The sequence below is a fragment of the Chenopodium album genome, chromosome 22, assembly GCF_948465745.1.
Source record: "Chenopodium album chromosome 22, dcCheAlbu1.1, whole genome shotgun sequence".
NCBI classification, from domain to species: Eukaryota; Viridiplantae; Streptophyta; class Magnoliopsida; order Caryophyllales; family Amaranthaceae; genus Chenopodium; species Chenopodium album.
In genome coordinates this window covers 11667307-11690128 of record NC_137855.1, presented here as the reverse complement: position 1 = coordinate 11690128, position 22822 = coordinate 11667307, and the positions used below count along the sequence as shown (strand labels likewise).

At 34.8% G+C, this 22822-nt stretch overlaps 1 pseudogene across 1 annotated transcript; it reads right to left on the bottom strand.

Moving 5' to 3' along the window:
* Positions 1-1967: 1967 nt before the first annotated feature.
* Positions 1968-16099, bottom strand: LOC145603786 (uncharacterized; annotated as a pseudogene). Its single transcript, XR_014104907.1, has 16 exons — positions 15902-16099; positions 14434-14581; positions 12674-12771; positions 10835-10899; positions 10613-10703; positions 10278-10299; positions 10030-10153; positions 9026-9112; positions 8264-8357; positions 7738-7845; positions 6389-6489; positions 4159-4224; positions 3994-4081; positions 3467-3527; positions 3236-3299; positions 1968-2373 (listed from the first exon to the last, which is right to left on the bottom strand). The product of XR_014104907.1 is annotated as an uncharacterized LOC145603786 (transcript).
* Positions 16100-22822: the final 6723 nt, after the last annotated feature.

Here is a 22822-nt window from a genome sequence, read left to right as displayed (position 1 = left end):
AAAGCTTTCCTCTCGATTGCAGATGATCTTGGATTGATTATCATCACTACTAGTCCTTATGACTTTCTAAACACGGAGAAAGAAAAAAAAAATGAAAAAGGTACTATTTTTGCAAATTTTTTAATCTCATGTTGATTAACGTATGAGTCCTTTTCAAGTTTTCACGATGTGACCTGACATCGACTAAATAGAAGTTTGAGATGTCAAATCTTTGAAAATCTAATTATTAAAGAGGCATTTAGGATAAAAATGTATAATTTGATGTAATACATACAAGGACTTGTTACTCTTAAGTAGCTTATATATTGACCGTTCAAGCTATTAATGCTACTATAAAGTTTTGGAGAATAATTTTCCAAGTCCAATAATTTGAGCCCAACAAATTTGAAATTGAAACCCATGACTTTCTTGACTAAATTTCTGCATGCATGTAAAAATTGTTGATTTTTGAGGTAATTATGTGAAAAAGATCTATAATTTTTGAGGTAATTAATGTCAACTACATAGGGACAAGATTATAAGAGCAAAAGAACATATTTCTTATAAAAGGATTATGAAAACATAGATAGTCTAAAACTCAATTATTGATCTGAGCTTAGCCATATGACCATATATATACTATTTCCGTTTCTTATTTCTTGCAACAAAGGGGGTTGCACATTTCCCAAGTCAAAAGTTTTTAAGCACGATTATTGAAAAATAAGGGCATGTAAATGATGTAATTAATCCAACTTAAAAATCAATTAAACAACCAAAAGTCGAGCACCACCACCGATGAACACTTTACCCACAATTAATCACCACCCAGACTCACGCCACCACCAAATTCACCACACGAACCCACGCCACCACCAAATCCACCCCACAAACCCACGACACCACCAGATTAATGACACCACCATATCGACACTTAGCGACCCACGACACCACTAGATCTACACCCACGAACTCACCCACTGACACCACCAAAACCACCGACGAACCAACTAGACCACCGACGAAGCACCTAAACCACCGACAACATACAGCAAACCCACGACACCACCAAACCCACCAGATCTAAACTGGCACACCACCACAACCACCCACGACACCACCAAAACCATACATGACACCACTCAAACCAACGAAACCTCCAAACTGACTAACAACTAGATCTAACCACCTAATAGGATGGTCTGGAATTTTAGTATGATAAATGAAGAAGATGAAATGAGAGATGAAGGAGGAGAGAGAGAAAGATATTGGGGATTTGAGGAGATGATTGGAAAAATAATCTGAGTTTTTGGGTGGGAAGGTTTAGATAATAAATTTAGATTAGGGTTATAATGGGTAGTAATTATGTATAGTATTATGTGCTAAGAAATTTAAATTGAGGGTATATTGGTCATTTTAACAGAAAAAGGTTGCCAAATAAGGAAAAAAAATAACTTGTTGCAAGTAATGTGAACCATCCAAATATAGTAAATGTTGCAAGAAATAAGAAAGGAGGGAGTATATTTTTTTAGCCCACTTACATTAATTTAAGGACATGAAGTCCATCAAAACATATGGGGAAATCTCACACGGAGCTCATATGTGTTTGTTTAGCTTAACTTGGTTGCATGCTTGCATCCACTAGAGACGATGATACTTGTGAGTTGTGACCATCGAGTCAAATTTGAGTTTAGGGTTAGATATGACTGAAATTAATATTAACAACCTTTCAAGTCGAACTAAAAATAAAATCTCATGTCAAGTTTGCGCAGTCAACTTCAGGATTCATTTTGAGTACCAAATATGAATACTTTTTCGTCGAAAATTGTCATCTTGTCCTAACATCTCGTTCCTAAGTATATAGCATACTTGTTTTTTTACATATATAACCTTCATATACCTCCACAGCTCCACTAATCACTTACATAAAGCTTGTGGAAATTGATCATAAACCATTATAATTTGAACATTACCCCTTCTGGACATTCTAAAATAGTAAATGCGGTTATTAATTTTGGGCAATGCGACTCCTAGTATCTCATGTTGTATTTCAAAATTTGAATTCCCATTTCCTAAATAACAACCTTGAAACATCATAATTAAATGAAAAAATACAGAGCTGAAAGCATCAACACATAAGTCCAGATAAAAGTAAAATAAAACATTTGAAGAAGAAAGATTACACAACTATTTCAGAATCAGCAGCAGACATTGCTGATCCTCGACACTCCCCTCCCAAACCGAAATTGTTTTTGATACTCTGCATCATGTATGGGAACCTCTAGTAGGTCGGCAAACATGATTACGCTTACGAGCATGATCTACACTGTGATGTTGCGTGCGACAAGCATGGCCATACCAACAGTCTTGCCTGCTTGATGCCTCTGGCGGTAGAAGCTATAAAATAAACAAGGAAAGCAATAATGAATGACAAGATTTAAAGGAGAAACATGTAAGTGCAGAAAGAATGAGAAGAATAAGAACAAGCACTAATGGCAAATTCAAAGCATGGTAGAAGATTCGCGAATCATGGGTAACAAATTGTTAATTACAATAACAGTTTACATTAACAGTTCCTATCTCAAAATAATTTATACATAATATGTCATATGACTTTTGAAATCAAATCTTGTAAACTATAAGGTCTATAACTATTAAATTTTACAGATGTATCAATAATAAAAAGCTACATAGTTACAAAAATTCAAAAATCAATTACAGAATAGGCATTTTAAAGCTTAAACATAGCTAGGGCTACAACCTACTAACTTGGTCGGGGTCAAATAACGCTTGGGCAATGCCCGTTTATTGAGTAAAGAAAACAAGATAATTTAGCAAATGAGCCAAATTTGGACAATTTTTGACAACTTACTAATGTTTGCAAATTCTGTATGAGTACTGTTTTGTATTAAGTCAGCTCAAATAGGTTAAACCTTGGTTCATTTGCAGCCCTAAACATAGTATTTCAACAGCAAGCTTTGTCCATTACAGAGCACAATTTGGAATATAACTGAGGCCTTTAGAGAGAGCTGTACAATCTAAGTAAGCATACTCATTTTGAGACCAGTAACTATAAACAAGACGTGAAAGCCTATTGCTTTAACTTGCACAATCTGGTGGTTATACCAGGACAGTAAATCAAGCAGATAACAAACATGTATAAGAGCCTACAATTACAAAACATCGGCAGCCTTTATTTTAAACCTTGAAGTCTGTTACTACCAAACAAGAATAATGAAAGAATGGCAGAAGTGCTTACATGGACAGGCAATGAAATCCGGAACCAGTAAAGAAGAAATGAAACCAGTGTGTTGTAACAATCACTGCACAAAAATAGGACCAAGACACAGCAAAGAATTTTAGGAAAACAACTATGAAATGCTAAGCGTAGAATTATGGATTGTGTCAAGTCAACCTGAGTTCTTCAAGTCAAATAGTACATGATATAACATTGTAATCCTAATTATAATAAAACATCAAAGCAACTTACCTGCAGACGTAAGTGCCAGCAGTTATCATCTCAGGATGCTTCAAATGCAATCTTGAACGATCTGTGGGACACATAAAAATTGCAGGTTCAGGGCTGCGTGCTCATTATGCAAATTGTTGAGAAAAGAAATTGCGTGCTAAAAAACTCCCAAAAACATAATCAAAGATATATGAGACTATGGGAAGCAAATAAAAGTTACTGGGATTATGTTCCTAAACCAAACACAGAAAGTGCACACCAAGTGACATCTTAGCAGATAATTAAAATCAGGAAAGATCACACACAGAATGACAGAATAGAGCAAGTAAAATAAAATTCAAGACATTCATGAGCTTAGAGTACCTAGAAGGTCCATTTCTGCGCTTTTTCTAAAATAAAAAAAAAAAATGACAAGGATTCCAGAAATTTGACCACAACCACGTCATTTTTCAAGGATGAATAACATCACCTTTTATGTATGACACACAGTATTAAAAAAAAAAAAGGAAAAAAAAAAGTGAACTTTTTTAAAAATAACACAGCATTACCAATTTCTCGGTTGTCCAATTTTGTAATCCATTCGGCAATCACTTCTTGTAGTGTTGTACCCATCTGTCTTATGCACCTATTAGTGATCTACAAAAAGACTTCATAAGGTAAAAGAACAAAAAAAAATCAGAAGTTTAAAAGCATCAACTTTATTAAATACACACATCTTGCTCAAATTCATTCCTTTCATGCGCTGTGGATGGGATGTTAAACACTCTGTGCTCCGAGATCTGAAATAAAAAAAAAAAAAGTAATAATAATAAAACAAATAGCACCAGTAGATATTAGGCAATGAGAAGAAGCAACTACAAAAAGTCAAAGGACAACCAGGAATACATCTAATGACAGGAAGAAAGTTTGATGTCTGTTTCCTGTTTTCATATCATTTAAACAAAAACTCCGAGAAAGCTCCTGCACCATAGGTGTGATATCTGATTTCATATCAAGAATCAAGGAAAACAACTATATCCTATTTTACTCGGACTTGGGTACTCAGAACGGACACAAGTGTATGTCCAAGTGTGAGACTCGGCTATTTTGTGAAAAATGTTCCATGATTTTAGCCAAAACGAAGTGTTTAATGTTTCACCCATGTCAGAGTGTTGAGGATCTAACACACGTACTTGAAGTGAAAACAAAAGTCCAAGTAACATTAAATGTATTCTAAGAGAAGACAAGCAGACAAATTGAGCAGGTCCGGTGCACCCTTATGTTCTTTTAGTGTGTGCTCCTAAAACAGTGAATAGTACTTAAAGATGCACCAAAAGAGAGCTTAGAAAGTTCAAGAGCACACATAAGCTCAGACAGACTGCCAATAGGAAATGGCCTACTAAACAGGAGAAAGTGATTATCAGTCTCACAAATGGCAACAAAAACTACGCACATCGAGAAAGATAGATTGTTTCATTGTTTGTTTCCGCGAGGATCCCAACAATTCGCAGCCCCATCCTTGCCCCAAGAAATAATGTTTTATTAGTGCGCCCCTTTGCAGAGAAGATATGGTAAAGGCTGCAGGTTGTTTTGAAGAACAGCTGTCATTAGTATTCACTATGGAATCTTACTGGCAAAGCTATACAGCAGAAGCCTTGAACTTAACCCTTATCAATGTATTAGATCTCTAAAACACCACTTGCTGCAGGAGGAAGCATGGAAGTGGAGCTGTTCCCAAGTGTCTCAAACAGCTACAAGAGAAAATACTTCTTTATTTAGGTGATCAGCAAAAACCCCAAGCAAATATGAATTTTCAAATCACCCAATCCTGGTCTCTAAGGACTCCCTCAATGAATTAAAGTTTCAAGGAGCACCTCCTCACAGAAAGTCCAAGATTAGAAGCATAAATATAAAAAGAAATAGATGGAAAGCTGCTTCCTTGAAAATAACCATATCAAATTGTCATCAACTAGAGTAGAAGCATGTGTGGCTAAAACTCTAAAAGAGATTTACTATAGAAAGTTTGTGCTATTCCTAAGCCTATAACAATTGGAGTCATGTTCAACAGAAACTAACACACCTATTTTATATATCACATACACTAATTTAAAACATGAACATTCCACAACTTCATTTGCAAAAGAAGTCCCAACACACAAAGATGCTTCCCCATGACATGAAGATAGAGGAATCTAATGTTTGAGATTCAGCTAAAATTACATAAAAAGGAAGAAACCAAGGTCTGACATGTGATTATTCAAAAATTCATGGAAGCCTCAACTGTGTTGTTTAACGTTGCAAATACAGCCCAACCCCCCCCCCCCCCCCCCCCCCCGCCCGACTTCCAAATCACTTGAAAGGCTAATGTTCTTCTAAAGGTGAGAGATGGCCGCTGGAGCTGGATAGGATTATTAACACAAATTATATGCTCCAAAAGCAGTGATCCATTGGCTATTTTCCATGGCATCTGTATATTTTCAATGATGAACCTTGCTCGGATGTCTATATTCAATCGCAGATGATACATACTCTTTGGGCAAATCTATTTTCTTTCCAGATAAGCTATTTGCTTTGCCTAGATACAAATCCACTTTATAGGGATAAATGGCTAGAGAAGAATTCACATTTTAAAAAGCAACCTCACCACACAATTTTCTGAAGGATATATTAAGATGAGAAAATTTGAAACTCCCCACCTACATAAACCTACTTTCACTTCATCGGATGATAGTGCTATGAGCGTCCTAGAGACGCCCACGATTGCTGGATACCAAAACGAACTTTGCTCAGAGGCTCTTAAAATTGTAACAACACATTAAGATAATCAAACAAAAGACACATCAATATGTATAAAATGATTTCAGAGCAGGATACATTAAATGATTCTAAATTCACCAATATAGAGCACAAGACACAATTGATACATGTAGCCAAAGGAAAGTACAAAGCCAATTTAAAACATACAGGTCTGAAAGTTTCAAGTTGGCAGATGGGGTGACGATCTGTCCTAGTAACTCCCTGAGCGTGCCAATAAGCACCGCAATATGTTCTATCGCAACCACAACCTACAAAAGATTAAGCAACTAGAAATTGGGATCATATTTTTAAAACCAAGTTGTCAGCAACGACTTCACAACTACATAATACGGGGAAGGAAGATTTCAATTGACAGAATCAAGACTAGTTCCAACAGTAGTACTAATTTACAGAACGTCAAACTTAATATAGCTTTGTTTTCATTTTACTGAACTGGTGTAACTACAATTCAGAAAGACATTACTTTCTAACACTACCATCCATGGTTTATAGCTGTTGCAGCCAAATATCTTGGTTGCAATAAGCTCCAAAGAGATAAAAGGCTTTGAGGTATACAGATATACATCCAAAAAGGGATTAGGTTGCATGCTTAAGCAGAATGATAAGGTTATTGTGTATGCATCTTGACAATTGAAGCAAGAGGATCGATCCACCCAAATCAGAACCTGGAGCTGGAGCAGCCCACAGCTACACAGTAGTATTTACCTCAAGATAAAGCAATATTACCTCAACAGGGCAACATTAAGATTAATAGACCACAACTCCACATGAGTCTCAGATACATCCTCACTCAAGGAACTACTTATGAAATGGAGATCCAATACCAAGAGAAAAAGCCGATGCAGTCACAGATGCATTGAGTAAAAAGTCTAGGCAAAGTAGTGAAGAAATTTCAAGAAGCTTGGTTGCTTAGCCTTGAAATTATAGCTTATAGTCAAGTCCAGTCTTGGTATAGCTATTCACATATTATGATTCCATTAACATTTATAGGGATCAAAAGAAATCAACCTCAATTACTCATAATGATTGAACATATTCACCAATATAATATTTATTAAATATTCAATGTTTCAAGATTCTCGAGAAAGCTAATGCTGATAATATTAATGATCCGTTTGGTAAGTGGTAATAAATGGTGGTCATGGGAATGAATTTGTGCATAAATTTGTAAGAAAAATCAATCTTCATTCCCAGGACAATGCTAGTTCATCCCAAATCATCTCTTCTCCCTCACAAATTTTCAGTTTTCATCACCATCCAAAATGACTTAGGGGGTGGAATTGGGTGGTAATGGACTTTTAGTCTTTTATGAAGAAAAACTAAAGTTAGGGAATGAGATTGCATTATAATGGAAATTAAGATGTTGCTTTGCTTTTCAAATCATCACTTAAATTCATTTACATTACCGCTCCAAATAAGTTGTAAGGCCTTTGCAGCCGTCATTATCAACTAAATAATAAAGTAGATCAAATAAAGCGAGAGTTATAAGAAATTACAATGTTGTGGAATGCTAATATTAGATCTTGATGGCATCATCCCACCACATGCATGGCATTGCAAATGGGCAATATTCTCAGTGCAACGGAAACCTCCAGATTGAGTTCCTGTAGAAAAACAGAAGTTGCATGCGTTAGATAAGGGAAAAATAGGTATAAAAGATTGTACAAAAGATTAGTTGCCAAATGAAACCCGCAAAGCACTATGAAAGGGAGTAATGATGATAATTCCCTCCATCAGTTATAGATCTTCCCATTTGCATTTCAACGATATACAATGCACATCTTTGATTATGAAAATTTGACATTATGATAATACATATTGGTACAAACCTAAAAAGATCTGACATGATAATTTTTTTTCTTATATCATCAAATACAGGAAAAGTTATCTTACTTTAACCTCTAGAATAGTAAGCACGGAGATTTTTACAGAATTGATGGGAGCATGCCCTTTAGGCATAAAGTTTCGAGATGTATGGTCAATTATAAATATGTATTAACTGCTTAAACAAGAGTACAATACCACATTGAGGGCATGATAATTCCATTTCTACACGCTCTTCATGAATTGGTGAACGTGCCCTCTTTTGACGATTTCCTTTTCCGTTTGTAATGACCTAAAAAGCATAAGCAATCTAATTGGTCTAAATAAAGTAAATGAAGATACTCTTTACCTCCTTCCTTAACCCCCCAAACCCTCAAATTTTCATGAATTTCATGAAATTCATAAACAAGTAATTTTGGGGCAAAATGATCTGGAAACAGGGGGAGAAAATTATGAAGATGCATAAACATGTGCAGAAAACAATTGACACTATTTAAGAAAACTTATACTGAAACAAATCATTTAAAATTTAGAGTTCAATCATTAATTATAATTTGATAACAGGACCGCGATGAAAGGAAGAAGGCGAATATAGAGAACAAGGGAAAATAGAAGGGAAAGCGTCATACTGCCATCATTACCATTTTCTAATTAGGAGTTAATGAAATGAGCAGTAGCATAACATCAATGTATAAAAAGAACAGCAGACGAAAGTTTTTTACATCAATCATGTCATTGCATCTCAAAGTTTACTCTGTTGTTCTCCGAGATTTCCCATTAAAAAATGATATAGCACCAAGAAATCAACAAGATCGGGATAAAACATGACATCATGCAACTCTAAATATATTCACGAATAACCAACAACTAAATCAATTTTCAATGAGCGATAAAAAACACTAGAGCGCCATGATTATGGTCCTTAATATCTTAATCATAGATGCTGAAGTAATCACTCACAAGATTGGACTTGATGATTGCATAAGAATCTAATATAGCAAGTTCTTCTGTAGAGCGCCGTAATGAAGCATCTGCCTGCAAAATGTCCTACAGAAAAAAGAAGCACATCACTGAAGCTCGCACCAAAAGCTGCAAGCATTCTGATTTCAAAATTATATAAAGTGATTTCATTCATCAATAATACTTCCTGAGATAGGAAATGTTAGGTCCAAAAACAAGCAAAGTATTCAATATGACAGATTGACAGCTATCATTATCTTCCACAGTTATTACCCAAATGAAGGCTTTCAATACCACTAAAAATCAGATCAAATATTGGTATTGTCAACTTGTAGACTATTGTTTGCAAACAAATTAAGGCCCTGTCCTATTCACCTTATTTTCACTTATTTCAGAAGAAGTGGGGGGGGGGGGGGGGGGGGAGGAAAAAAAAAACCATTTCAAACAAATCCAGGTAAGATAAGTACAGGAAAAATAAGTTCTGATAAGGGTTATTAAGGGTAAATCAAGTTCAAATTTCAACTAAATAAGCTATAATAAGTCTAGATAAGATAAGCTCAAATAATTTTAGATAAGATAAGAAAATATCAAGCGTATAGAACACACCCTAAGAGAGTTTAAGTTAGAGATCAATAAACAAATGTGCTAACATTTAAGCTTAGACAAAGAACAATTGTCTAACACATTGACAACAGTGATGATAAGGCAGAAAGCAGAGATGAAAATTCTAGTAGTATATGAGAGTTTATATATCCAGTGATTGCAATTGCAAGATGGTATTAACAGAAAAGCACAACCAGTCTAACTTAACATCTAAACAATAACTCTACAATTTTGGACTGACACATTCATCATATTAATTATGGCATACATAACTAAGATGGGTGAGAACAGAACAAGTTGATAGCTTTACGCTATTTTACATCACTCAACCAGCAATGCATATTAATCATATTCATTCCAAAAATGGACATTTAGACAAAGGAGGAAGAATGTTGTAGCACCTCCTTGATACCATGGAGAAAATGATTTCTTCCAACAAATTGCACAACAGCTCTACACTGGGGGCATAAGACACTTGAATGTTTCTTCTGGCACCTCTTTAACCACTCTGAGAAGCACCCATTGCTGATAACATCAAGAACATATGCAGCAGAAGATGATTAATCCAAAGCAAATAATCCACTTCTTTTTAACTAAAACTAATTAGGCCAGCCAATAAAATTGTCAATGAAACTGAAAATTGACAAACCAGAAATTATGAAGGCAAGGAGCTGCAAGGAATCAGTATTTGAGGGAGGGGCACATTAGTCATAGCCTATTAGTAGTGTCTTGAGGAATAAGTTAGAGTTAGTTATGAGACTTTTTCTATAAATAGACCTCATTAGGAGGAGTAATTATCATGTTGAATATTGTGAGGATTCTTATTGGGAGAGAGTGAGCCTCTCGAAAGCTCATGTTAGGAGAGCATCCACCTCTCTAAAGTGGAATTATCGTTTGATTAGTGTTATTCACATATTATCAATATAATCAGCATTATTCTTCCCTAATTTCTGTCATATTTAGAGCTGTAATCTGGTCAGAAACCATGCTAATTCCTAGCAGGAGCTACTGTCACAACATCATGCCAAACATTCAAGCAAATGCAGCATTTTGTGTGCTCCGAATCTAGAAATATCTGAAGAAAAAAAAACCACATTGGCAGACATAGTAAGAAACAAAACTTAAACCTCCAACTAGTCAAAATAGAACCTTAAACCTCCAACTAGTCAAAATAGAACAGTTCACAAACTATTAACATAAACCAACCTTTAACTTATTCTCAAAGCGTTGTTCTTGGACAGGCATCACCTCAAATTTAAAGCTAAGATGCTCTGCATACCAAAAAAAAAGGAAATTAATTGAAACCGTAAAGTCGTAAACCTCAGAATGTTACCAATTGCTAGTGTTTTATATCATGTTTGTATATCTCTGAAAACTCTACATATAGCATATGGAGACCTAGATGCTGTAATGCAGTATAAGGAAAAAGTAATGTATAAAAATAAATACATACAAACACATTTAACAATAAAGCAAGCAAGAAGGATGTCTTATGGCTGACAAATTTATTTCTAATTTATTTATTCAATTATGAATTGAATACTATACGCAAATTAATACGGTTCTGAGAAGATACAGGCCAGTTGGTTCATCTCTTCAACTGTACAAAACCCCAATGTAAGGACGTCTATCCTCCCACTTTTAGCTCCTTACTTATGTCAGTCCTCCGTACGAAATCTCACTATTCTTTCCTCAAGTGCACTCATATCAGACACACACACACACACTCTTATTCTATATGTAGAAAAGAGCTCATATGAGAGCACCTCTCTTATATGAGAATTTAATTTAAATTCAAGAATTCATCTAAGCATAAAACTCAATATCTACTGTCAAAATTAGCTCCTTGATGTGTGTCCCTCTTTCTATCTCATTACTCTTAAATCTCTCTAGTTGCACACGTTTCTCTCATTCTTCAAACTGATTACAGTGAAACACCACTGGCTACTAGAGTTGTCAGTCTTGTCACCTACTGTCACAGAAGCTATAGTGCTGATGACAGCAAAAAAAAAACTTGTGACGCTGGTAGTTATGATAAGGTGACACTCCCTCTTTCTCTCTCCAAGTCTGAAACCAGGAAAAATAGCTTGCTCTTCTACTACCTGAACCACCAGTCCATCATATTACTCACCATCCAAAATAACCATTCTAAACGCACACCTTATTCCTGAGTTTTGCAACCTAAGCACTCCCTAAGATATTAAAAGATAGACTTGCTCTACCATTACAGGATCTAAACCCTTTGTTTTGAGTTACAAAGTATGTAATAGACCTCTAATTAAGAATTTAAGATGCCTGGCTGTAAAGCCTGTGATAAGGAATGTGTGACTTATGGGTGTGCTTATAGTCAAATAACGTGTTTATATTATCCTTGTAGAAAAAATACAAGAAATTGAAAGCTTTGAAAGGACTCAATGAAAGGTAGATGTCTATGCTAGTGAAATCCATCGGAACCAGTCAAGCCATTTTGATGGTATTCAGGAGTGCAAATAATGAGCAGGAAAGTCAAAGGGGTCTTAGTGAGTATTTTCATTCATAGTTTATGGCAATTATATTAATTATAAAGCTTTGAATTTCATAAGACAAACTATCATTGAGTTTATATGATAGATAAATTGATTAGTTGACGGAATATATATGTAAGAGTTCAAGATAGTTAACTAGTTTCACGCTTGGTGAATTAAGCTGGCTTTAAATAATGTCCTTTTGAGTTTCATGAGCAAATATGATATTAATTCATCATGAAAACGAATTGGTATACAACTTTAGTCTGGTTCTATGATTTAACCTATATTGAAAATCATTTAGTTTATATAAGTTTTAAGACACCAAAACAGCCTAATAAGTAATGCCCTTTCAAACAAATGTTAACTCCACTTCCTTTGCCAATAATTTTAAACAAACAAGACAAACATTGAGGATTAGCCTACAATTTGATATGTAGAGCAGAACATGCATTTTCATGAAAAAGAAAAAGTGAAGCCTTGGTTACATGATAATCATGTCCTCGTAATATTGAAAACCTTCTAAAAATCAATAACTGACCTACTTTAGTGGAAGCTGGCACTATTTCACAGCCACACTTAATACTAACTACATCTTCACTCTCCAGTATAGCCCCATCAATGAGTATAATACTTGACCTGCATCATAAGATCACCAGAAAAAAAAAAGTAAGAAATCAAGGATAAATCTGTAATGCAAAAGGATATCTACATTTCATAACAAGAAAGAGAAACAATTAGCAAGAGATAAGACACTGACCTACATTAAATACAAGGTTATCTGAAAAGGTAAAGGAACAACAAAAATCTGGAATGTAAATGGTACCAACACTTCAAAATAAGAATGATCAAAATATATTTACTCATGGTTGGCACTAGGCCATGGTGAGCTGGTGCGCGACCCATGGCATGGTATGAACAGGCACCAGGACAATGACATTCAATATCCTGAGTTACGACATTATACATAAGTGTCATGCCAAGCCAAGTCATGCCTTCTCCACCAAGAATGCAGCCCAAACATGGCACAAGAGGCAGCCAGCAGGCCAATGGTTGCCATGAGGACTTTCTTAAAGGAACATTCTATACAGCAAATGATAAATTGAGACTCACAGTATCCTAAGAATGAATACCCTAATTATGGGGTTTCAAGAAGACAGGGGGAAGAATATCATCACTATTGCTTTTATAGTAGATATAATCTATTTTGCACACCCCAAAGTCTCTTTTCTTCCCTTTGACCTTCAGGCCCTCCATTAGTGGTTAGTAATGGAGCGATGGGTCCAAATACCAAGTTATAAATTTCATAATATAATATATCCCATTATCCCAACCGAGTTGTGTCAAAACAGTAACAACAAAAAAGTCATCTAGAATTAAAGTCAATGCCTTGCTTTCAATAGGGTTATCTTCCACCTTTTGACAGCTCCAAAACTCATACACCTCATTTTCAGCTCACCTATATGGTATCTAACAACCAGCTTACCAACTGCATGCTCTGGACCCTAACTCACATTGCCCTATTCTGACCTAATCTCCCCAAAACTATGTTTCTCTCCCTAATCCTCTTCTTCCCTCTTCTGTCTAACTTTCATTTACTCTTGCAAGCACATCCAACCAACAACTACCACTGACTCTTTTTGAGGAATGAACACAGTCAATATATACATTTAACCATGTGACTCATGGTTCTCCTGCGAATCAAGATAACCTCAATGTGGCAAAGCTTTGACAAGCCTCATATAACTACCATGATCAGGAGCAGCTACAGCAAACCTTCAACTATTTGAACCAGTTTCTGGCTAACTTACTCTTTTGATCCCTTACTGACTTCCTGGACATGATCATGGGTTCTTTAAAGATTTATATTCTTCAACTATTTGAACCTATCACATCATGGATTCTTTTAAAACGCAAGGGCATACACTTTTGAATCTATCAAATAAAAATTGTATTCATGGCCAAAACTCAATGAAAGTAAAACTAACATCTAAAACCTTAAGGCATAATGCATGTAATTGCTTAAATGAAAAAACAGTCATTCATGTAAATAACATTCTACACATGATCCAATATTAATAAAAAAAATATAAATTCATTCAAAAGTTTTCATACATCAAAAAATCATATCAAGTGATGTCAAGAAAACTTGCTTTTATAAAAATATATATACCTGCCCCTCCCCTCCCCTTCCCCCTCATATATACGGTATAACTCAAAAATCTACACAATTTATTCTGTCTTGGTAAAGCACCACATCAAGATCTATTGGCTCAAAAGGAAACAAGACAGGATGTGTACCTTTTGTTTCTGATAGTGGCTGAACAACGATCAGAGTTCCTTAGTATCTGGCACCATTCAAGGTTATCAGGAGTAGTCGAGATCTGTGAACATACAATTGTATCATCTGAGCTAATCTCAATGCTTGCATAGCTTGAATCAGATGGCACTACAAAGATGCAAAAGAAACTAAAGGGTTATTTGAACTCATATGTTAAGAAAATGAAACCAACAATAACTTATATTCAAACTCATATGCTAAGAAAATGAAACCAACAATAATTTGTATTCAAAACATAAAAAATCCGTATTCCCTGGTTCTAAACAAAGGTCCATTCAGTGGAAAACACATGATCAGTAATGGCATCAAAAGTGAAATGAAAATATGATGATGCCTCACTGGATAAATCTTCCCAGCTAGCTTTTAAATATTATGTCATACACTCGTACTCATCTAGCATCCAATTTTCTAATTTGAATCCTGCTACAATATGCTTTAATAAGGTGTTTAATGGAAGCATCTGGAGAAAACTCTTGGTTTCAAAACCAATTACGAAACAAATAAAATAAAAATGAAGAAGAAAATAAGAAAAGAAAAACAGAAGGAACCCCTTAAAATTGAACCGCTTTGATATTGGATTGAGGCAGCAGTTCCCATTACCTGTCTGTCCTCTCTACAACTATAAATGTCCTAATTCCTAAAGTCATAACATAATAAAACTGTTCAATACAAGCATGCAGGTTGGTCTGTTTTGGCATGATTTACAAAAAGAACCAAGCTTAGCAAAAAGCCAATGTCTCAAGGTAGCAAGGTACTACTCGAGCAGGAATTAGCGGTAGCCACAGCGATTTTGGGATTAGACAAGTTAATCCAATGACTGTAAAATTAAATTTCAATATAGTTACAGCTACAAGACGGAAACTTTTGGATGGGAAGAAGTGAAGAACAATGAAATACCTTCTTTTTTTTTAATTGAAGGAATGAACAAGAAATACATCCAACAAAGGTATTGGCAATTTGGCATTTAGCAAAAAGACATTGTAATTAGTCTAATTACCAATAAAAATGTTATTCCATAACACTAAATTTAGAAATTGTAACACTTGGAGACATAAATTGGCACAATTGCGAAAATTAGAACCTTGAAAAAATCTATAATTCTTTCAAATATCAGTAATCTACTTCCAAAAGAACAATGCAATCTTGTAAACAAAGAAAAGCATCCCAACCAAAATCAAACACCAAAAAAAATGTACACAGTTATTAACAAGATTATTTCTAATAATTTACAAAATGCATGATTACAAAAACTGAGAAAAACCCAGTTCATAATTTCTTAAAATTCACAATTCTAACGTATAACAGCATTGAGGGTCAATCAAATTAGGAGGGTTTTCTTCCAAAAAATACTACCCAGAAAATAAATTTCAATAAAATGATGGTATAACTATTTGATAGAGAGAAATTTAAATAAGGAAATTACTGTACCAAGTTTGGCCCAAACTTCATCAGAGGAATTTGAACCCGATGATTGCCCAACGTCCATTGATTTTTTTTTCAGGGTTTGAATTTTTTTTTTTTTTTGGTTTATTTTTTCTTAAATTTTTTTTGAAGAAAAAAAAAAAGAGTTGGGTTTTTAAAATGGTGATGAAAGTGGATTGCCACTATCAGAAGCTTGTGAGGGAAGATGGAGACGAAAAAAACGAAACCGATTGCTACCGGCCCTAATATATATTATGACAATTTTATGTATGGAAATTTTGTCTATACTAGGGCAGTGAAAGCGCGCGTTGCACGCGGGATGGTCAGCCCTTTTAGCTTAATTTTTCTTGAATTGTGTTTGCACTTGTCAAGGAGTTAATGAACTGATAGAGGAATATCTCTCTATTGCTTAGCCTTAATTTTTCTTGGCTTGTGTTTGCACTTTACATGGAGTTAATCGTTCGCTACCGAAGGCTCTTATCTTTGATGTTGTAGAATATTCTCAGAAATGTGATACAACATGCCGCACCCTTATTTAAGTAGTGAAAAAACACAACGCGCTAACACTTTATATAGGAATTTATGATATTAATATATGTTTTGCGCTCACTGACCTAATTGGAAACAAAAAGGTATCATATAGCAGTATATGGTACATCACAATACATATATAGTAGTGGCATTAATACATATTAGTATTCAGATACACATGATTTCACAATGCTCAAAAGTTAACAAATAATCAGAAAATGAACTCGGACAAAATGCTTCTAACAATTTGGTTTTGCAGTAAATTAACCCTATGCAACCCATAATTCCCTTAATAATTCCCTTGAATCCCTTCTTGCTTTCTTCCCTTTTTCACCGTAGTCAGTTTGGTTTCCTTTCTTTCTAGTACATCTATTTCGGCACAATCATATATTAATTTCATTGGTTTCAATGTCCTTTAAACACAATTATGCGTAAGTCGTTAATTTTGACCTTCACAAAATATAGAAAAAAAAACTCCCACATAAAGCAACAATTTTTCATTGTCTAGTGACTAATCTTGTCATGTAATAAAATCATAATACCCATTAAATTAAATATAGAAAATTTTAAACTTTATTATTCCATTCTTCATTTAATTTCTAATTAATTGATGGGTCTTAAGAAAAATTACAACATTACACTTGGGAGTAAGAAGGTAAAAAAAACATTTGAAGGGGTATAATAGTCCGTGCATTATTCATAAGAACAATCTCCCACTTTTTATAAGGTAGGAAAATACTCTAAAGATAGGGTTATTTATAAACAATTACCCGTTTTTTTTTTTTTAATTAGTTAACAACTACCTAGAAATTAAGAAAAGTTTGGGTAACACTACCCATTAACGTTTTCCTCCAAAAAAAACGTTAATGGACCCACTTTTTCACTTTTCCCACTTAATTAACACCCTAATTACCTTCTCTCTCCTCCCTAATTAACTTCCCCTAAACCCTAAAAATCAAAACCCGCAAATTTAGACTTCCTACCAATTACAATGGTCAATTAGACATTCTACCAATTACAATGGTCAATTAGTAATTAAAATGCAATTGAATTCATTTTCAAAATCAAAATAACCGAAACCTAAAACTCAATTGAACCCCTAAACCCTAAAAATAAAGCCCCCAATTTTTTTGAACCCATAAACCCTAATACGAATCACTAATTTACACCCTAAATATGTAAATTGCGTTCAATTAAAACTTGTAAACAAATACAAGTTACAACAAACAATATATGAATTAATTAAAAGAAAAGTGTGAAACATTACATGAATAATTGAGAATTTGTGTTCAATTGATTAAGGGCCTGTTCTCATTGACTGAACTCAGCTGAACTGAACTGAACTGGACTGAACTGAACTGAACTGAACTCAGCTGAACTGAACTGAACTGAACTGAAATGAATATTTTATAAGAGAAGGAAATTAGGAGCTGAACTGAACTGAACTGAACTGAATTGAGCTGAGCTGAACTGAACTCAGCTGAACTGAACTGAACTGAACTGAACTGAATTTCAACGTAAGAGAACAGGCCCTGAGTATGTTCTCTTGAATTTTTTTAAGTGAGATTGGAGGAATTAGGGAGGAGAAGGAAGGTAACTAGTGGAATTAATTAAGTGGGAAAAGTAAAAAAGTGAGCCCAATAACGTCTTAATTGAACGGAAATGTTAATGGTAGTGCTACCCAAACGTTTTGTAACTTTCGGGTAATTCTAAACAAATAAAAAAAAATGGGTATCACAAATGACCCTATCTTTAGGGTAGTTTTAGACAAAATTTCCTTTATGTATTTAAGATTTGAAAACCAACTTTTTTTTCTTCTTGTTTCTCTGCTCACGCGGTTGTACGGAGTACTTGTTAATTTGTTATACTACGTAATTACGTATGTACTCTTATGACTTAGATTGGTTATGAACGATAAATTAATTGCCAGAGGCTCAATGTTAAATTGAATTTAAAGGGAATTTTTAAATGTAGTGTTTCTTTGTATTTAAAAGTTTTTCATATTTAATTTAAACGGTATTTATTTCATAAAAAAATCAAAACCAAAGGACTTTTAAAGATGAATTTAAAGATTGAGGGACTACTTAAGACATGTTCTGATTAACTGAATTGAGCTAAACTGAACTGAATTTATTGGAGCTGAATTGAACATTTTACGAGAAAATGAAATTAAGAACCGAACTAACAAGAACAAACAACCTTGCATTCCCTCCCTTTGCAATACGGCGGAACTCGGTTGCCAAATTGTTTTACAAAGGGTTCTTGTTTTCGCTTGTTGTTGTGAGTGTTGAGAGCAGTGGTTTGGACGACACATTAATTTCTTCATTATAGTAGAATAAGAGGGAGTAAGAATAAAGATCATAAGAGTTGGATGTATACGGAATTGGTTCTTGGAAATAGGATTTAAAGTATTGACATTTTGAGGTGGAAGTTCAATTTCGTGACATATAAAGGTAGACAATTTCAAGGGCTTAAGACACATTCTTGGGGGTTAATGAATCGTACTTGAGTAAATTTTCTAGTTTAAACAGTCTAGGTGTATATGGAAAATAGTGTAGTACTCATAAGTCATGGGAAAATTTCAGTATTTCTCATATTCGTGCCCTGCTTGGACCTATGGCTATAGGCAGCATTTAGTATTCAGTGGTCGGGGTGAGCATAAAGGAAATATTATCAATGTTTGGGGATTAGATTTCCATTCACGGATCACACCACTGCAACTTCCAAATGTTATCTTCATACTTTTAGTGCAGAATAACCTGTTGCAGCGTTAATCTGTTATGCGTTTTCCCTTATGAACTTGAAAAGAAAAGAAAAGAAAAATAATTAAGGTGCTGAACATTTCTGCCATAGCAGATATTACCACTGTTAGAAACATTGGCCAATTATGTATGATTCTGGCAATATTAAGCCATCAGCGACCTGAGTTGGAGAATTCATGTAGGAAGGATCATCTTGTGCCTGTGAATTTCTTCAAAAGCCTTTACAATATGCATAGAGTTGGAAGGCAACTGTAGAACTTCTAGGACGGGTGAATGACTACAAAGCTCTCACTTATAGACAGAACTTGAAAGCAAAGGATGTTGAAAAGTACAGAAAGGCAGATGTATATTTTCATACTCTGAAAGCATTCTGACTAATGTCCATGTGCTCCTGATTGCAAGAATCAAGTGAGAGCTCAGCACAAGGTTTGGGTTTGTTTCTAATGTGCTCTATGCTCATGGTTGCTGAGCAATAGTAAGTGGTTGAATTTTGTCCCCCTTCTTTTCTTTTACCCCACTTTTGCACTCAGCAATGGATGGGAAGTGGATGTCTCACCCCTTACTGCTCTCCCAAAATAAAAAAAAAGAATTTTTTGGATTCCTGGTCAATGTAGAACTCTAGAAGATATTCAACTTTACAGCTTGTTTGTCAAGTTAATTTTCTCCTTCTGTTCAAGCATTTTGGGTTGTAAAAAAAGAGATTGAATAGGAAGTACATATCCCAACTTTTCACCACGGATCTATCTGTGCATTGGGAGGTAACGACTTTTTCGTTACCCCAGCAATTGACCTAGGATAGTTATACTAGACCTAGCAATTGATTTAGGCTAGGGAAGAGGGAGTCATTCGCTGTGCTTAACTTAGGAGCAATCTTGAATTCTTAACAATCCTCAATTCCTCACCGAGAAAGAAGGTTGGTTAAAAACTTAAAATGAGTCCTATTCAAAGAGATACAATAAAGGCCTTAAGGGAGGGCTATCTTAAAAAGATTCATTTTATTTTTTACTTCGTATTTTTTCGGGAGGGGGTGTTTGTTCTTGTGTCTTCTCTGATGTTTTTTTTTTGTGCAGTGGGGCTATGTTGTAATTACAACTCCGAACGATGTCCTGGACCATGAAGAAGCCATCAAACAAAATGTGGGGGGCAAGTTCTTGGTTATTTTCATTGATTACAAACTTGATACGACTTCTGTAGTCAATATACTGGTGGAAATGATTGTGGTTATGAGATTGTAGCCCCTATTTTAACAAAGTTGCATGAGACAGAAGTTTGAACTACTCAATATCACATCATTTTCATGTTTGAAGATGCTACTAATTAGGTCTCGGCCAAATATCATGTATTCTTCATTGTGTCATTATCCCGGATTAGTTTGGTGCAGAAATGATATTCTACAGAAATTCATGTGAAAAGAATTCCTATGCCTATAGGGGCTTCAGCAATTACTGTATAATCTTCTAGTGAAAAGTTGAATGGTTTTTTGCTATTATTTGAATAAGCTCATAAACTCCAGATATGGCTCTAGATCTTATTTTATTTATGTCACTCTTCAAGGAGGATAAAATACTACAGAGTAACAAATAGGGCTTAATTTACCCAAATTGTTCAGTTTTTGGACTAAATTATTGCATTTGACAGTAAAGATTAGTGAGGTATTGAAGTATTGACAGCAAAAGGAATGATGAAAGGTTGATTGATAACAAATAAACTATGACAAGAAAAGGCATTGCAGTGATTATCATTAATTGAATCTCTTTAGAAAGGCCCTACAGCAAGGCTGTAACACGTTGCCTAAGATTGCAGCGAACTAGAATTGTTCATAATAATGGTTGTTTTTATTTCAACGAAAGACAGAGAAAAAAAAAAAAAAAAAAAAAAAATAATAATAATAATAATAATAATAATATTTAATAAATAAATAAAATTGTAAAATATGAACTACATGCTGCTGGCTAAATTGCTTTGTCAACATGCAAAGGGATGAGAAAGAGAAAACAAACTTTGCTCAAAAGGTTGAGGAAGAAGATGATAAGCTTTTCTAAAGTCGGTGTGTCGAGATTGTGTCGTGAAAGTCGCGGTCGTGGTACCTAGCTTGAGTGTCGTGAGTCAATGCATGTCGAGTTCAAGGTCGTGTTTGCACGTTCATGGTCGTGGTTGTGTAACTTGTACCTTGATAGTCCGTAGTTGAGTTCAGTAAGTTTGAATCAAGGGGGTGTGTTGGTTGATTAATTCAAACTTAATTGGAGTATTTTTAGGAATATAGTTTTTAGTGTTTTGGTTATGTACGTAGTGGAGTATTTACTTGTCATTAGTGGGTCAAATATAGTTGCATGAAATTAGGATATGGTGGATTATGCTTCCATCATTTTAGCTTAGTGGTTTATCATTTATTCTCTATTTAAGTAGTAGTGCAATACGTTAGTTTGTGTGTGCAAGTGAATAAAAATTCAGTTTTTGTTTCTCTCTCTCTTTAGTTCCAACATGGTATCAAGAGCTTCAGGTTAGATCCGGGAAGGGAGAGAAATGAAGGAAAAAAAAAAAAAGTCGTGAGTGAAACAAATTAAAATTATCAGTCGTGTTTGTTGTGAGTAAAAGAGTCGTGAGGTTTGCGTGTAAAACACATTAATTGAGTTTTTTTTTCTTTCAGAATGAATTTTATTTTTTGTGTGTTTAGTCATTGTAGAAATGAGTGTGTTTAATGGGTCGATGGGTTCTTATTTTATAAGTTGTCGCGGTCGTCGCGGGTATGCAAGTGGTCGTAGTTATCGTCGAGGTGGTCATGGTTATGAAAAAGATGGAGGTCGTGGTCGAGGTAGTCGTGGTCGTGGTCAAGGTCGTGAAGAAAGTGGTGGTCGTGGTAGTGGTCGGGGTCGTTCATCAATGAGTAGTGTTCAATGCTATTATTGCAAGAGGTATGGTCACAAAGAAGACCGTTGTTGGGATAAGCAAAGGGACGAGCAAGGTGGTGAACAAAACAATTTTGCTCAAAAGGTTGAGGAAGAGAGCAGACTCTTCTAGGTTCAAGTGTTTGTTGTTGAAGAGAGCAAGTCGTGGTCGTGTACATGCCTATTAGTGCATACAAGTCGTGATGTTTTTGGTGTCGAGATGAAGTCGTGTTCAAGTCGAGATTGCAAGTTCATAGTCGTGAGATTCTTGGAGCAGTGAGTGCATACAAGTTTTTTTTTATCTTTTTGAAGCAAGGGGGTGTGTTGGTAATTGCTTCAAATTATTAGTCGTTAGTATTTCCTATGTTCTTGTTAGTTGTTGTTAGAGTATCCTTATTATAAGGAGTATAGTTAGTGGGTCTTAGGATATTTACTAGTAGTGGGTTAGTTAGTGGGATATACGTAGCATATTCTTAGAATGATGCAGTTACTTAGTCCGGGTCTTTAGGCATGCAGTATGTTAGTGGATAAGATGGTATTTAGTCTATATATAGGTTATGTACTTTGCTTTTTAAAAAAAGATATGAAGTTGTAGTCGTTGTTTAGCATTATATTATTTTCATATTCATTGTTTTTAGTTTCAACAAAAAAAAAAAAAAAAAAAAAAAAAAAAAAAAAAAAAAAAAACCTACATGCTGCTGGCTAAATTGCTTTGTCAACATGCTTGAATTTGATGCCAAATTGCAAAT